The 13,151-nt window shown below is 35.0% G+C and overlaps 1 protein-coding gene across 1 annotated transcript in view; it reads right to left on the bottom strand.

Annotated features, from left to right (window-relative positions):
* PTPRQ (protein tyrosine phosphatase receptor type Q) overlaps window positions 1-13,151 on the bottom strand; it is a 242,561-nt gene that overhangs the window by 81,272 nt on the left and 148,138 nt on the right.

Raw genomic sequence — 13,151 nt, 5'->3', positions numbered from 1 at the left:
TTACTCCTCTCCATTTGAATTAGTGCTTGTTATAGTACAATAATAGAAAGGACCATGAAAAATTGACAGTCAAAATGTGAGTTAATTATTCATTGCTTCGTAGTTTACAGCATACTAAAGGAAATGGCAAATCAAAAGATCTAGTTCTTTAAAAAGTTATAAAAATGAGAAATGAATGACATATATACATGATTTTAAACGTGAAGTACTATTTTCTTTCAAAAACAGTACTGTTCCTAAAATAAAACTTTTTGAGTAAATAAATAGTTTCGTTTTAAAATAGATAACCTAACAAGGCTGTGTTAAGAAAACTCTTGCAGGATCATATTTGGCTACAAAAAAAAAAAAAAAAAAACAGGCAAAGAAGCACAATCAAAAATTGAAAGGTGCCAGGGAATGATATTTAAAACGCATTCTCTTACAAATATTATTTGGGTTGGTTTTATAGCTTTCATTGTGGATATAAAAGAGGAAATAAGCAGTGTAATTGCTCTGCTCTAATAACACAAATCTATGTTTCAAATATTTCCTGAATTATTATTCCAAACAAATTATTTAATTGCTCCTTTATTTTTGTTACTGTTTTTCAAGTACAAAGCAAGAGGTAATATTCTGAGGAATCAACTGTTAAAAACCTTTTTGTATAAGTTTCAATTTGTAAAAACGCTAGGAATTAGAAGGTTTATAGTATGTTGGGAGGGATTTAGTCACAGCTAATTTGGCACAGATATTAGCCTAGGAACAGTGTTATACACTTTCGGCCTTCCCAGGGTCCCCAGTCTATACTAGTCACAGATATTGGTAGGTAAGTATTTCCCAACATTTCTGATTTTCAAATCTACATGAGCAAAGATCATTGAGCAACTATCAACCCCTAGGTGCTGAGAAGGCATAAAGAAAAAGATTTAAAAAAACTTATTTCTTCAAATAATTTATAATATACTGATTGTAACTAGTTGTGCAATTGTGGCCAAACAATAAAATTTCTGGACCTCAGTTTCCCAAAATGTGCATAACGTTTTTAAAAATAATTATGAAGATAAGTAAAAGTGGCTATTTCACTACTACATAGTAGTTGATTACCAAAATATAATATAATAAAGGACAGCATAAAATTAAGGGCAAAGTAGAAATACAAATAATCTACTGTGAGAGGGCAAAGGGCAACGATATCAATACCCATGGGACAGGGAGTCAATGTAAAGTGGAATTAGGCTTTGGAAAGTGAGAAGGATTTCAACAATCAGAAAAGTGTGCTTGAGGGCACCATGCTTAGGGGAGTATAAGCAACACTAGCAGACACTAGTGACAGACTCTACGACTGATGGAATTGTATTACTATAGAACTGCTCTCCTTGGTAGTCCCAGGTTTACTATTTTACATGTTTAAAAGTATTATTCTAGGAAGGGGTTCATAAACTTTACAAGACTGCCGGAGGGATGCAAAAAGATTCAGAATACCTAAAAGGCCTCCTGCCACCCAATTAATGGCTTTTGGACATCCTCAGAATAACACGCAGAGAACATGACAACTGAGCACAGATGGGAGGGAGGGAGGGAATGGCAGGAATGTTTAGAGGAAGATGTCACAGGGAAGGGGATGGCCTGTGAGACCGCGAGGCAGCGCTGCACCTGGAGTGTTCTAGGAGCGACAAGGACCCCTGCAAGGTTAGAGCCAAGGCAGTGGGAAGAGTCAAGAGGGAATAGGAGCCAGATGGCCTAGGGTGTTTATGGCCTCTGTTAAGGTTTTCTAGGAACTGCTAACACGGACAACAAGATAAATGACGTAGTTTATTATCATGTTCTAGAAGGGACCCTGACAGATCGTGCTTCTTGGTATATAAGTCCTATTGGAATTAATTAGATCAAAAAGAGGGCAGGAAGTACCTCACGTGTGCATTTCTATAACGTATACTAATTCCCTCGCTGCCAAGGACCACAATTTTAACCTAACACATTCCAGGCAGCATGGAGGGCAGCACAGTATTCTTGTCCAGACATCATAGACAGCTTATGTAATGCTCTAGTGATGAAGGAAGTAGAACATGGCTAGTATTCAATATTTCCAAGCAAATATTTTCACATTTTCTCTGCTCTGCAGTGTGGATTTTGGGGTCATAACTGAGAATAGATCCAAAACCTCTTCTCAAGGAAAATCTTGGTTTGTATCGCAAAGTATGCCTGTAGACCAGGTCAGAAAGCCGTCTGATGCTATGTTTCAACCTCTCATCTTTCACATAAACTGTCACCCCTAGTACCATTCCTTTAATACTAGCAATCAAAACCTTCATCAAGGAGTGTCTGCTACTCCAAACAAAGCTGAGAGAAAAGTGACATGCAAAGATCATTTGCGACACCTATTAGACATCCATACTAGTAAATGTTTTAAGTTCTGTATACTGATCAACTGCTGTAAAAAAGGCAAGATTCTTAGTCTCTGTCTGATTTCATGACATTGTGCTCTCACGTCATTTAACCTTTCCAATTCTTTTCTTTTTTTAGGAAACAATCACTGTAAACAATGTTTGCATTTCAGTGAACTGGATGATGAAATTGCCTGTTTTGATACATAAGTATTCCACGTGTTGAAGCCTTTGTGAAAATACCCCTTAGAATGTATTATATTGACCTGTATTCTTGAAGGATGTGAATAGAGTGGAATAAGAACTCTGAAATCTGAATTAATAAATAAAAGCAAATGTATAGGGCGGGCCACGGTGGCTCAGCAGGTAGGAATGCTTGCCTGCGATGCCAGAGGACCCGGGTTTGATTCCCGGTGCCTGCCCATGTAAAACAAAAAAAAGCAAATGCATATATATAAACATATATATTTACAAATGCTAAAAATTGTAACGGTATATAATATAATTCAGTAGTATATATATAGCTCAGTAATATATATAACAGTATGTATTTCACCTGTTTAAAGGAATGAAATTAATAATTTGATTAATGCATAGATAATTTAACAGAAAGATTTAGAACATCAAGGTATTCAAGCACATTATAAAATAATATCTAATTATTTCCCTGTTGTCCAAATCTCATAGTGCATTTCTACACATGTACAATTTTCATATTTCTTTTGGGAAAATGTCCCTTGGAATTTATTTAAAACTCCATTAATAATAAAAAGTGGCCCGTGTTTTCTGTTTTATCACAGTGCCTAGTAAACTACCACTGGAATCACTTAAGGGGGGATACCAAATTACAGCCACGGACATCAACTACCAGAGTAAAGGAAGCAATTGGCAGTATGGTATGGGGAGTTGAAAATATGTTATTTTAAAAGTATAGTAAATTATAAGCAGTTTAGGAGACTTTGTTTGTCTCCCCATAAACTGTCACGTTCTGATTTAGGGTTGTTTGTGAAATGAGTCTAGTCAGTAACAGGCCAAGATATCACTATACCCTTTCCCTTATAAATCACAGCCATTTACTCAGTAGGAATGATCTATCCTTATTCTCTCATTCCCCATAATCCAATCACTTCCTCTCATAAGCGCTTTACCTCTGGTTTTCACAATAATGCATTTTCTGTAACTAACAACCATCATTTCCTGATTAGCATGCTTCTATCCTTGCACAGGAATGTGGGTCCTCTGTGGGTCAGGTCATCTTCCCCATCCATCTGTGTCCCAGCGCTAAGTGTAGTAGCTGGAAGGTGAGTCTGGACAGACCATCATTTTGCCTAGCCCATATAAAAGTTCAAATGTTCCCAAGTCTATGCCATGTTGATCAAGAAGCACCAAGTTTTGGTATGTGTAACACTGTACTTTCAGAACAAGCACAATTATTAGCAACTTTGCCTTTTGCAGATCCCTGTAAATTTAATTTAATGGTGAAAAAATTATAGGAAACACTCTGTGGTTTTCAGTATACTCACTCTGCAGTGACTTTCCTAGAGGAATAAACATAATTAAATAAATTAACTGAAAGCAACTAGCAGGGCAGAAAATCTTGAGTTCTGTATATGCGTGATTTTAAACTCTCTGTACATCTATTAAATAAACTTAATCTATGTTTAAAGTTTATTTAAAGAGTACATCCTTCGGGATTTTTTAGTTTCAGGACTCATTACAACTAAATGCACTGAAATATCAGATTCCTACTGACTGTCATCACTAAATGAAGGGCTCTGTTGGTTTTCAATTAATACAAGTATTAGCAGTCTTTATGATGGTGCGTTGACGTTGATTCGGCACACCTGGAAGAATTAGCTTTTAGTTGTAGGTGGCTCTCGCACTGAAGGAAATCTAATTGACTAGGTGGTTTGGGTCTTAAATAACTCAGAGCATCACGGACACTGAAGAAGCTCAGCAATTAGTTTCACCACGTTGGTGCAAGCTGAGAATATCTTTGAACATATCTCTGTTCTCTGTAGTAATCAGTTGCCCTTTCTTACTGTTGGCTGTTTCCATAGAATTCAGTTATTTCTCTGCCCAAGATGAGATACCACTGTTGGTGTGTTAATTATTTCCTATCATTTTTTAAGTCTTTAATTTTGTTCTCTAGTCAGATTTCCCAATAGCCAGGTGGTACCACAAAGGGCAAATACTACAAGTCAAAGAATTTGTTAGTTTAGACCATTTGATGAGTAGTGAGATTAATTCATGGTTGTCCATTATATTAAACCTCACTGAGTGGATATCTTATTTGATGCTGAAATGAGCATTTTTCTAATTCATTTCAGACTAGATTAAGTCAGAAAAAAGGAACAGGCATACAAAATACAAAAACACTCTTAACTTCCAGTATTAGCCATGCCAAGTAAGAATGAAAATATTCTAATATTAGACTACCAATCTTAGCATCAAGCTATACTTCTTATCCTAGAATAGCATCCTGTTTATAAAGCAGCTCTCAACAACAGTGGTTCTCAAATGTAGTCTCCAGGCCAGGAACATCAACAAAACCTAGGAAGTTGCCAGGCAAGGATATACTGAGGTCATATCCTAGACATTCTGACTCAGAAATTCTGGGTGTGGGGCCCAGGTGATTGGTAATCCTAATGCGAGTGGTTCAAGTTGAAGAATCATTACTCTACAGCATTAACACAATATTTGAAATGTGGTTTGAGGTTATGTCATACCCTTATATGAAATAAGAAGACACTGCTCTTCAGATTAGTTCACCAGTGATTATACCTTTTGGTAACAAGGGAGAAAAAAGTTATTCAAGCACTATTTCTGGGAAGGCTAGAGAAGTAGTGGTGGAGGAAGCTTGGAACTAGTGATCAACATGGAAAATGCTCATCAAATCAATGGACATTCCTACCTTACCTTTTATTTTAGCTCTAGATAAACTATGAAGAGGGTTCCCTTGCCATTATTCCTTCCCATTCCTAAAGTTCCTAGAATGATAGCAGGTCATCATGTTCCTAAGGAACATAGGAAAACATTATTAGCTCTATGCTACCTGAAGGCTCAGCATAGGAATAATTCAGATAAGGCCACCACAATATATGAAGTGTTAGGACCAGCATAAATGGTGCTATTTTATCTTTTCATCCATTTGTATGCAAGTGTTATCAGGAAAAAGAAATCTCAGGGATACTAAAAAGTATAGTTTGAGCTTATGTGTATGAGGGCAAGTACCAAAGAACTTGTTTGGAATAGGAGATGATTGGGTTATGTACTAAAACTTGTATGTAGTATCCTAAGGCATTTCCTAATCCCAGTTGTCAAAACTGTACCCTCCCTTCTTGGTACTTCCACACCGTCCTGAGGTACTGCTCAAGTCCGAATTGAGACCCACTAGCACTATGTGCATGACCTTTAAAAGTGTGTAGATCATGAATGAATTGAATAGTGCCAATACATAGAAAACGCTCAATAAGCGCTTTTATTATTATTTTTATTATTAAAAATTACCCAGTCTAGGGTTCGCAATTCAGTTACTGGGCCTGACCAAAAGGTGGCCTAAACATCAGGCATAGGAATCCATGATTTTGGCAGTTTTCCATAATCAAATTTGAATTCTTGATACTATTGTCGCTTCCTTAGTAAATGCAAAGAAGTTGAGCTGGATTTTTGCTAACCCAGGCTAAATGCTGAGGGCATGTCTGAACAGGGTTTAATGACCAAAAATCACAATGCCTTAGCCCTACTCCAATTACTTTTTGAACCAATTAAAAGAGGACTCTTAAAAATGTCAAAATGAATTCAATTCAACATGAGATTGGAAGTTTGAGATGAGAAAGTGAGAGAATTCATCTTAATTTAAAAAATATAAAATGCATCTGAGATATTATTGGGACAAGGTTTTCCTTGAACAAATAGCTCCTTGTCTTGTAAAACCCCAGGCTTTCTATAATATTGGCCATTAAAAACAACAACAACAGCACAGTGATATTTCTTAGTTTTCTTTACTGTTAAGTTTTTAGTGCTTTGCTGAAAATGATATTCTAAATGCCTATGCATATGAAATTTCAGAATATTTTTATACATATTCTAGAAAGTTTGTTTAATAACCTGGCAAAAGCTTCTTTGGCATACATGTATAGTTGAATGTTTTTTAAAATAATTTAGATGTGATTAATATTTTACCTTTAATTATGATTTCATCTAAATATTTTCCTTTGTAATCACATTTAACATTCTGAATTTAGATGTTGTTCTTCTTTGTTTTTTTCTAATGGGTCATCAACCTATTATGATACCACTTCACTCTATAAATTCATTGCCAGTTCATTATCTCCATTAATCATTTAGATGCTAATGGTTTAATCCATTCTGAAATAGGCATTTTTTCTCCACTGTTTGAAATCATTTTCAATTTATTATACACAAATTTCTTTCCTATTTGCATCAGTTTATATTTCATGTGCTTAATGAAAAGAAAAAATCATAAAAATGATTGACATTATCAGATAGACTGGCTTTATGAAGTAAAAGAAGAAAAACACGTCAAAAATGGATAGTAACTGACTAGGAGAATTTTAATGTTGGTAATTAACCAGGCAAGTTTTTCAAAAATAAGAAATAAATTAAGTAGAGAAAATTAGTATGCAATATTTTGCAATTTGACATTGCAAAGAATTTTGACATTGAAGTACTTTCATATCAAAGTTCAAAGACTTCCTTTCATATTCATTCAGTCTCAGATACTGAGCAGGTAGGTAGGATGTAAAGATACATAAGAAATGGTCCCTTATCATTTCTGCTCTTAAGGAAATCAGAGTTCCTTCAGAGAAAGAGAAATAATTACATTGCAGTATGCTCAATACTTTAGAAACAAGTTTTGGGAGGGTAGAATAGAAAGAGGGATCTATGGAAGGCTTTGCAAAGGAGATACTTGATGTGAAACATAAAGAAAAAGTAGGTGGTACCCAAAAGAGGAGACTAGAAAGGACAGTAAAAAAAATTAAAAAGCAGATACTGGAGCATAAAAGAGAAAGAGTGAGATATATGTGGAGAAACATCATAAATGACCTTGTAGAACATACTAAAAATTTTATTTTTACTTTAAATGCAAAGAGAAAAGCATAAAAGATTCTAAGGAGGAGAATCACATGGTCAGATTGGTGAATTCCAAAGCTGTGTTCAAGTGGAGGGTAGAAAATGGGAGTTGAAAGATCATTTAGATGACTTTTGTAATCTACACAACAAATGTTAAAGGTCTAGATTTAGAGTTCCTTAACAGAAAAAGAGCAAGAAATTCAAGATATTTTGGGCAGTTAAATTCAATAGGATTCAGATATTGATAGGGTGGGGGTAGGAGTGGTAGTCAGAAAGACTTAACTTGAAAAAATTAAATGGCTTGAAAAAAATGATGAAAAATCAGATGAGCAGTGGTATAATACAACGAAATAGGTAGGGAACACACAGGGAGGAAAAGTTTGTGGTACGCCATAGGGCAATGGGAATATATGGGAAATCTATGTGGAAACCTAAGTTAACATTTCAATAATTTCAATATACAGGTCTAGGGGAAAGGGGTGTTTTCTGAATTACCCATATGGCAGTCTCAAGTAACCAATTTAGATGACTTTTAATGGTATTAATTAATTTCACAGAAGAACAGCTATAATGTCTAAAATAAATTATATTCCCTCCTCTTGTGGTAGCAGGATAGAGCCTATCCTGAAAATGCACTGCCACCAAACATCTCTTGGATTATATTTTCCCATTTACTTACGGCTAATTTAGTTTTTTCCTATTATACAATAGTTTGTTTATAGAAATTATATTTCTATCTTTGTTATTGTAGCATTCATCACTTTATAAGTACATTATACAGTTTAGAATAAATTAAGAAAAATAATTGAATATATAGTAACTCAACAACAACTTATTTTAAAAAACGTTAAAGCACACTTTCCCTTTTATTTCATTTTTCTTCTTTTTAGATCATAAAGTTGAGTTCCTTAGAAATTTCTTTGATGAGGCATGTTTTGTTGAATTTTTTTTAACCTAACAGATGTTTGGGTAGTTAAAATTCCTCATGAGTATGGTATCCCGTGGTTTTCACAACCTAAGTGTTACTCCAGGAATTTTCCTTTCTTGCTGTCTTCCAGTCCTGGTGGTCTGTAGGAGATGCACATTAGGGGAGTTCCATTTCGTTCCGTACTAATTTCACACCCACACTCCTTTAATGGCGTACATTTCCTCAGCATTATACATACCTATTGTGCACCAAAGAGAAATGTAAGTGCTTCCCACTTTACATTCTCCCACACACACATACGCAATTCTCAAATTGCTTTTGAGAATAAGAATAATCAGAAGAGGACATCAGTAAAATAATCTGCAAAACTTATAATACTGTAAGTGAAATACTTCTGCCATTTGCATTTTTTTTTGTTATATCTATACACTTTCAACCTCAAGTAAAGAGTTGTGGTTATTATACAGATAATTTAAGGAGAAAAACAATTTGGCTTCAGTGATCTAAATCAGGGAATGTGGGAGAAAGAAATGTTAGTTTGAGGTGGCTAAATATTGCTTCCTTTAGTTACGCTGTTGTACAGTTGTAGATTCAGAGAGAGATCCAATTTACTTCTCAGCTTGCATGCTGACTTTGTACCCTGGATCTTCAATTTAGTGGCTCTTCTTTATGGGCTCAGAGACAGATTAATACAAATGTATTTTCTTATTCTGCATGTCATTTTAGGACCTTTTATAATATTTATTATTAGAAGTGGGTGCTCTCTTATTTGAGTTATTTAAAATTTTGAACAGCTTCATTTTAAACAATCCATCAGATGGTCTTTATCAAGCTCCAGATGCTGCTGAGAAGTTGCAGTAATAAGTACTTGAACATAAGTTGATGACATTACAATAAAATACAATACAATCTGAGGTAGTGACTTTATACTATTTTATACTATTATATATTGCTGCTTAGTCTTTCCTCAAACAAAAGAACTACTTCATTTTTATCTTTTTAATATTCTTATAGGTATTATGAAGCAATATCACAGACATTTTTGATCAATGATAGACAACATAAACTTATTAAATTTCTTTACCCAGATTACTTTTTATGTTTTCAAAATATCTGAAAATACTTTTCATCTTCAGTTTGCTGAATCAACATCTAAGTATGACTTAAATGCATAATAGTTAACGCATTACTGCTGCCGAGATTTTTTCACTTGACTGTTCTAATGTATTCTATTCTCATACCACACATTATATCTCTATTTTATTGTCTTGCAATAATGAGTGTAACAGCGTTTTATCTTTTGTATCAAATACAATCTCAGATTCTCTCAATCCTTGGCTTAATATAATAAATAAAGTTTTCTTTCACTGTACAACTATTCAAGTCAGAAACTCAAATATATTTCTTGTTAGAAAAATGCTCTCTCCATTACCAAAACTAAAAGAAGAATAACCAATTCATTTTCCTCACTCAAAGACAGCCTATTTCCTCACTCAAAGTAGCCTATTACGTCCCACTCAAATATGACTATTCAATTGAGAAACTGGTATGCTTGAGAATACAAAAAAAAAATCACGTTACTGCTATCATGGTACTGAAATATATAAATCTTTTCACCTTTGGATCCTTAACACAGTGGTAGAAAGGCAAATTTCCAGATGTCCTATGAAAATAAAATAGGAATTTTTTTTCTATTTTATTGACACATGGGAGAGTCAGAAATCAGCCCTCAAGGTCTTAAAGGAAATGAAAAGGGATAGAAGTAGTACAGAGAATGTACTTGAGTTAAATATTACAAAATGTCTTCACATCCAAGTGTTTTCAGATGGTGGATTCAAATTGTGGCTAGAAGTTATAAACTCAGAGAGAGAGAAATACATCTAATAGAATACAAGCTGGTACTCTATACAGAGGGGCCGGTGGAATGGTCATCAAGTAGAGGCCTGTGTTTTGGGGTAAGGAGAAGATGAGACGATGGTCTCCATTGTACCAAGAGCTAACAAACAAACCGCCTATGGCAGCAGGGGACATCATGGCAGAACCAGAAAAATGATGCCAATAATTTTTAAAAAGTGGTGGATACAAACAATGGAATGCCATTCAGCCATAATAAGGATTGGAGTTCTGATACATGCGACAATATAGACCAACCTTGAAGAAAACTATGTTAATGTGAAAGAGAAAAGACACAAAAGGACAAATATTGTTTGATTCCACTTACATGAAATAATTAGAATATGTAAATTCACACCATCAGTAACTAGAACAGAGGTTACCAGGGGTGGCATGGGGGTGGGGAGTTAATGCTGAATTCATCCAGAGTTTCTGTTTGGGGTGATGGATGGATGGTAGCGATGGTAGCAAAACGCTGTGAATATAGTTAACACCACTGAATTCTATATATGAAAGTGGTTAAACTGGTCAATTTTAGGTGGGTATATATTTATATATTACTAGAATATAAACTAAAAGAACAGGACTGTATAACACAAAGATTGGACCCTAATATATACTGTGGACTATAGTTAATGATACAATTATAAAAACATTGTTTCATTAATTGTAACGAAGTTGTCACACTAATATAAAATGTTAATAATAGGGAAAACCATGTGTGTGGTATGTCAGGAGGGTTATATAGGAACACTGTACTTTCTGCATGATTTTTTTACTGCTCTAATTTTTTAAAACAAAAAGAAAAAAAGAAAAAGAAGAAGAAAAGCTCTTTCCATGGTAGATACCTCTGACACATTCCGCCAATATTCTTCAGATCAAAATGAGCAAAATGGAGCAGTAGAGAGCTGAGAATAGCCAAATTCTAGTCAGTGGGTAATTCAAGTGGAAAGCATCCCACATTTTCAGATTTGAGAATATGGGATTATTTTAAAATCCAACTGCGCAGTTTTAGTTACTAGCTCCTGAATTGATCATGTTATATGCCATTTTCTGCTCATTAAGAAGGAGGATGGGATCCCTCCGTGGCAGCAGAGACAGAATTACCAGGCCACTTTTAACAACAAGTTGCAAACTAGCTGCCCATAGAGTAGGTGGACTACAGATGCATGTGGCTTGAATGCTAAGTATTTTTATATTTTTAAAAATTAGTTGCCAGCATTTAGAAATTGAGTTTTTTCCATATGTATAAATTCTAAATTTTCTGCTTCTCTGAAAAAAAAAAATGGAAGATCTAATAGCATGGATTTCCATAGACAATGTCCATCACAAATAATTAGTGCCTGCCCCTTTAGGCAATCCATTACCTGTTTAATTTGCCAACTGATCCCAGCTGCCTTACTGAAAACTGCCTCATTCCCAGCTTCATTCACTATGGTACCTGCCTGACCTCTGCCAGTTGCCCGAGATTTAAGGTTTACCCATTCAATCAATGTCACATTCTTTCCTACCAAATCTTTACTTGGGATTTCATTTATTCTTGTTGCCTGAAGCAATTAAATTCCCTGGTTTTACCTGTGTTCTAATCCCCAAGCACCCATTTATTTCTGTTTTCTAGTTAGGTAGATTAGTAAAGCTATTTCTTCTCAACACCAAAAACATGATACAAAATAACCATAATTTACTGAGCAATCCCAATCCAAACTCAATTCTTATATTTCTCTTTTCTTTGTTATTGCAAATGTCATCCTCTCCACCATCTGCACTGGAAAGCAATTCCTTCTCTTTTGCCCAATATAGCTTATTTAATTGAGTTTGAGCCACTCAAGAAATACGTCGGGAGTACCTACTGTACCAGATATTGTTCTAGGCAATAAGAAAAAAGCAATGATCAAGAAGATTCAGACTGTAAAATCAAACCAAGTAAGAAAATGATCAGGTGACTATAAATGGTAATTAAAATAAGGTGATGTGATAGAAAATGAACATGTGGCTATTTTAGACAGGGTGGTCAGGGAAATTCATTCTAACAGGTCATTTCTGTAGAGAGCTACATGATAAGAAGCTGCTGTTCATGCGAAGATTGAAAAAGAAGCTGCTGTTCATGCAAAGATGAAGGTGGAAGAACATACAGTCAGAAGGAACAGGTAGTACAAATGCCTGCGTTCTAGGGCTTTAGTGTGTTTAAGCAACAGAAAGAAATCCAATATGCGTAGAAGGTAATGGTAAGGGGAAAAGCGAGTGTAAATGAGGTTTGAGAGTCTTAGGTACAAGCCAAGTCATGTAGGATTTTGTTGAAATCATGTCAAGAAATTTGGATTTTATACTAAAGGCAATAAGATTTCACTGGATGCCTTTAAGCAGAGAGGTGACATCATTTGATCAACCTGGCAGCTCAGGAGGCCAGTTAGGTTTGTGTAGTGCTGGAAGGTAATGAAGGGTTAGACTAATAGGATGGCAATGCAAACGGAGAGAAATGTTTACATGGTGTGCTTGAAATGACGCATTGGCAGAGTTAAGGAAGAAAAGAACACTGCCTAGATTTTCACTTTCTACAGTCTATAAATGAATACTCTTACATCATAAGAAAATGAAGACTGGAACATGAGAAGGATTGGTGTTAAGACCATGTAACTTTTCAGAGTTATATTGAACACCCATGCCCACTGAGGTCAGTCAGGTAAATACACCAATTTAGAGATTTAGGGAGCAGTTAGAGCTGAAGATACAGATTTGGGTATAATCAGTGTATCTGGAAAGCACATGCCTCTTGACATTAACAGATCCATGTGTTGAACCAATGTGTGTGGATGTGTGTGGATGAAAGAGAGCGAGAAAAAAAAATCCAAGTCACTGAAAAAGTTAAAAAG

This window comes from Tamandua tetradactyla, chromosome 7, assembly GCF_023851605.1.
Source record: "Tamandua tetradactyla isolate mTamTet1 chromosome 7, mTamTet1.pri, whole genome shotgun sequence".
Classification (NCBI taxonomy): domain Eukaryota; kingdom Metazoa; phylum Chordata; class Mammalia; order Pilosa; family Myrmecophagidae; genus Tamandua; species Tamandua tetradactyla.
Note: the sequence above shows the minus strand (reverse complement) of the source record. Positions and strands in the feature narration are given on the sequence as shown.